This window comes from Sinocyclocheilus rhinocerous, unplaced genomic scaffold, assembly GCF_001515625.1.
Source record: "Sinocyclocheilus rhinocerous isolate Xijiao unplaced genomic scaffold, SAMN03320098_v1.1 scaffold2246, whole genome shotgun sequence".
NCBI classification, from domain to species: Eukaryota; Metazoa; Chordata; class Actinopteri; order Cypriniformes; family Cyprinidae; genus Sinocyclocheilus; species Sinocyclocheilus rhinocerous.
Window position 1 is genome coordinate 88,404 of NW_015640056.1, and position 5,458 is coordinate 93,861.

At 40.3% G+C, this 5,458-nt stretch overlaps 1 protein-coding gene across 5 annotated transcripts in view; it reads right to left on the reverse strand.

The window, feature by feature from the left end:
• Positions 1 to 5,458, reverse strand: part of LOC107752451 (histone deacetylase 7-like) — a 99,735-nt gene that overhangs the window by 76,835 nt on the left and 17,442 nt on the right. Inside the window, exon 1 of one of the 5 annotated variants that reach the window (XM_016568421.1) lies at positions 687 to 868. The exons of the other annotated variants lie outside the window; for them this stretch is intronic. The gene's annotated coding sequence lies outside the window, so the exon portion shown is untranslated. Of the gene's footprint in view, positions 1 to 686; positions 869 to 5,458 lie in introns of those variants that run through there. 5 annotated transcript variants of the gene reach the window in all.

Below are 5,458 nucleotides of genomic sequence, written 5' to 3' on the forward strand. Positions count from 1 at the left end.
ACAAAACGGTATACTACTGTAAAATTAATGTCCAATACATGTAATGTCCAATACAGTTTTTCACCGTATATAGTAGGGGAATTTACCATTAACCATTTAACAGGTTTTTACTGTAGCATTTTTACAGTCTTTTACCGTTAAATTCACGGTCATTTTTTACAGTGCATGGTAAGTTCTGGGTCTGATATGAACCGTATGGCTCAGTGCGCTGCTTAACTTAACTTATCTAGACAGTTTTGGCCATCACTAAACGCCTAAAAATGCTGGCTAGGTAGGCAAGTCACGCTGTTTTAAGTCAAACTGCACACAAACTGAAAGGTTTTGAGTTAAAGACGCATTTCAAGGCTCGAGTCAGTATAGAGAGCTACAAAGTTTCTCACGACAGACGACTTTATTTGTTTGTTTCTTGGTCTGTTTGGGTTTGTTTCTAAACATATTCTTTATATGCATCAGTTTCACCAAGACAGTGCACGTCATTATTAAATCTAAAGGTTTACATAAATATGTCAATAATTCATTAATAGCAAGCAATACTTAAAAATAGACTGACGCATCGCTATCAAAATAAGCGACAGTAAAATCATGCAGAGCTTTCAAAATGCATACTGAAAAAGCCATGCAAACTGACTTCCTTATAAAGACTAAAGCAATAGGACACAGTTTATAATGTGAAAGACAGCCTGTACCTTATGTGAAAGATAAAAGCATGCAACAGGTCGTTATTCCCTTGTGTGAAATAACGTTTCCCTTCTTCTTCTTCTTCTTTTTGCAGAAGACTTTACGCCTTGTTTTTAAGGTCCAAATGCTTCCTCTGTTGACGCTTGTCTTAATCCTTAGTTAGTAGTCTGACAGCCATTAAAAAAGACCAGCAGCGATGTTCGGCAGTGGTGCGAGAGGGAGAAAGTGAGTTATTACTAGTATCTCGGTAAGCCCCGCCCCTGAGGCGGACGAAAATAGAAATGTGGGCGGGGTTCTCCAAAAATAGCGTGCGACGTCTCACGCCTGCGTTCTCGCATTGTTTCCTTCTCTGTTATTTCATTGGCTGAGGCTGCAGCCACATCCACACTGCACTCTAGTGTCTACTTCAAAAGTTCTGTGACTACTCACCATCTAAACTAAACCGCGCCATGCTCCAGTAGCAGGTGCTGGAGTCGATGGACATGAACAACAAAAGAAATTAAAATAAAATAAAATTATAAAATATAATAATAATAACAATGTACTGTCAGACTGAGCAGTATGATTTCTGAAGGATCATGTGACACTGAAGACTGGAGTAATGATGCTGAAAATTCAGCTTTACCATCACAGGAATAAATTACGTTTTAAACTGCATTCACATAGAAAACAGTTACTTTAAATTGTAATAATATTGCTATTTTTTGCAATATTTTAAAGAGTAAAAGTACAGTAAAAACAGCATTCAAAGTGTACTGTTTATCCATTGTTTAATTTAAAACAAAATGTTAATTTTTCTTTTTATGAAATGTGTTAAATTATAGCTCACTTGATTTGATATGTTGATGTGTAATGCTATTTATTCATGCAAATTGCAAATAAATGACTGAATGTATTTTTGCAACATTCTGATTACTTTTTTTTACACGTCCACTAAAATTGTTTTAACTCAAGTTTAACTTTGCGTCTCTGTTCATCTTCTTTCAGTAGCAGTAGCAAGGAAACCTTGTGATTTCCACCAAAGATAGCATATATGGCAAAACAACCATGACGCAAGATCATGTAAATGTATATTATGTGCATATGCATTTCAGTGCATGTCAGTCAGGCTTTTTTCTTTTCTTTAAGTCTTTCTCAGTAAAACAGAACCGGCCAGCATTCACGCGCCGCACACACGCTTTGAAACCACTACATGACCCGTTTCTCAGAAACCAGGACACACAGTGACGGTCTCCAGTGGGTTTCTGATTTCCTCTGTGAGGCCCGATCGCTCAGTTCTCGTCAGCAGCTTATACACTGGCTGTGTCTCAAAACCTACCTACGTGCAGCTAGACTGCTGTTCTGGCCATCGTACACCCATGCAGCATTTTTATGAGCATGCTGCCATGAAATAAACTATTTATACTTTGCTTAGAAAGTTCAGTTTGTTATAAAGAAGCTACAAACACAGCACTTTTCCATTCATTCGCTGTACGTGTAGTCAAACATGTACGTTTTGACAGTGAAGCAGGTTCCAGCACATAAAATCACAATGCTATTTAAATACTTCAATCATTTCTAGAGCAGAGGAAACAAACAAAGACCCTCAAACACACACACACACTGCATACATATAATGAAACTAAAGCAGCGCTGTGCTGCACCTAAATGCTCCTCTAACCGGGGGATCCCAAAAGTCTTACCAGAAACCCTCGTCTGTGTGTGTGTGTGTGTTATAATCACACAGTCCTTCAGTCTGAATCATATCCGGCAGAAGCTGAAAATAACAAGACCATGATCTGACAGTGAAGCACCACAGCAGGGGAACAGGCGATACACACACACACACACACACACACACACACACGTCAAAGCAAACTCTCCTACACTGCCAGCAAAGCCTTGACTTTCAGCATGTTTAGCCTTTTACGTCTATTATATTCTATCGAATGCAGAGAAATTCATAAACGTAGAGCATTCGGTGAGAAGTCTTTTTTTTTGTTTAAAACATAAAATAAACCAGTCGTTTGAAAAAAAAAAAATGTATGACAAAATTTATGATGAAATTTCTTGGTCACTAATCAATTGTAAATACATTTGTGACCATATGATATTCCTTTGTGCTGAAAGGACAACATTCTCAAATCATGGATGTTGGATAACATGAATCATCTGTTTATGCATAAATTTGAGATCATGTCGGCTCGAGTGTTGCAGCAGAAAGGGGGAAATACCAGATATATACTATTCAGTGAAATTCATGTTTCATTTTTATATCCAACATTTCACTCAAACGGTGACACTGATAACATAATTTGTTATAAATAATTGTATTAGAAATAGAAAACTATGCAAAATGTAAGTCTTTTAATTCTTTTTTTTTAATCTTTAAGTCTTTGACTTTCATTTATCTGCAGAACTTCTACATATCAGACATTATTGACATGCAAATATCTTGATTATTGTTGCATGCAGTGGTGCTTTAAAGTTGCTAAAGTGTATTATAAAAGCATTGAGTATAATGTATGCTTTGTTCATTATGCACAGGAAGTGCTCAACCTCTCAGTCACTCAGTCACACATTTCTACACTACAGATCAGAACACTTCAGAAAGAATTACCCATGTTTATGAGCAAAACAATGATTAAAACCTGCTTTGTGAGAGATTTTTTATTTATGCTGAATGTAAAAAAAAAAAAACTTCAAAAATACAGGTTTGAAGGGGAGTAAATGATGACAGAATTAAGTTTTTAAGTGAACTATTCCTTTAATACAAAGTGTTAGTAAAGTGTCACTTTAAAGTGTAAAGTGTTAGTTATATAAAAAGTACTCTAAGTTTGTGGTCAGTACATTTTTTAATGCTTTTTATAAAAAGTTCAAAAGAACGGCATTTATTTGAAATAGAAAGTTTCATCATAAATGTTTTTACTGTCACTTTTGATCAATTTAATGCATCGTTGTTGAATAAAAGTACTGACAGTAGTGTACAGCATATGCATAGCAAACACTGATATTTTCTCTACAACCGCTGGCTTAACAGAGTTTCGAAGACAGAGGCTGTTAACCATTATTCACTTTTCTCAATCCTCTTGCCGGCAGACACAAACTGAAGCTAGGTTAAGTTTCACGTTATAATGAGATTCTCTTCAACAGCTGTAAGTCAGTCCAAACTCACACAGGATGCAGCACTCGTGGTTTACATTTTGTGGGGAAAAAACAGTTTAGTGGAAAACAAGAACAGACTGAGGCGATTTGATTTAGAGCAGTTCCTCTCTGCTGGCTGAGTTTCACAGATTCTCATGTTTGTCCTGTCAGGTGAGAAAACTGAGTCTAACACAGATTAATTTCAACTCTTCTGAGCAATGAGCGATGCTTTTCATCCAGCACTGATCAGTCATCTTTACTGTGATTATTCTCAGTGGTGTTTGTTAAGCCAAGCATCACTATTACTATTGCTCAGATATGACTGGACTTACAATTTTGTGATAAAACAGGCAAAAACCCTGCAGAAATACACTGAAGGAGGATCCTGATCCAAATCTAAAGACCGAAATATATAGACCAAAATCTATTCTAGAGACATTCAAGCAATAGCAGCCACCGAACACCCTAGCAATCTCATAGCAACACACTCAGACCGCTTTAATAACTGCATTACAACAACCTGAAAATCAGAGCACCTTAATGGCTGAATAACCCCTGAAAACCAACCAGAACACCCTAGCAACTACATTGCAATGCATTAACAACCACTCAGACCACCTTAATGACTACATAGCAACATCCTGGCAACCACCAAAATACCCTAGCAACCGCATGTTAACAACCATTTAGAGCAATTACAATGCCCTGAAAACCACTCAGAACACCCTAGCAACCAAATAACAGCGTGCTTACAATCACTTGGAACCCCTTAATTACTGCATAGCAATGCCCTAGCAACAGCTAAGAACACACCAGAAAACACTATTGTTGTCACGGTCAAGGTGTGTGGAGGCAGGCAGGATGACGAGGACGACAGGGATTCAAATAAGGATGTTTAATGTAGAGACAACAAGGCAGATACGGGTAGATGAGACACACACACTCAGGGTAACATTCACAATAACCGACAATACTAGAATACAAGAGACAGGAACTTATAGGGCAGATAACGAGGGGCAGACAGGTGAGCACACTGAGGATAATTAACTAATGAGAACAGTCTAAACCAACAAAAGGGGAAGAAACCACAACAAACAGTCCACAGGGGTGTTACATTACTCCCCCCTCCCGGAAGGTGCGTCCTTGCACCGTAGAAACAGAGGGAGGGGCGGAGGGGGACTAGGAGGAGGACTAAGCAGAGGGTGTGAGATGGTGACAGGGGAAGGCAAAGGGCTGGCAGGCAGAGCAGACAGGTGGAGGTTCCGGCGGAGGACGGACTTCCAGGAGGAGGACGGCTAACAGAGTCCAGGGAGGTGACGATGGAGGGAGGAGCCAGGAAGACGACAGGAGGGAACCGGAGCAGGAGGAGGAGCCAGGTGGGACCCTGGCCACAGCTATAATAGCGGCCCACGGTGGAGCCGACGGAGGGAGGAGCCATGGAGGAGGAATGTCCACCGACTCCAGGGGGCCGACCAACGGCGGCGAGCAGGTGGAGGAGGAGCCCGAGGCGGAGACGGAGAGCCAACGAGCCAGGGGGATGCCGAGGATCCGGGGGGCCAGGGTGGAGCCGAGGGCTCTGGCGACCAAGGCGGAGGCGGAGATCCAGAGATCCGCGGCAGAGCCGAAGCCACTGAGGACCAAGGTGGAGCTGGCGGGA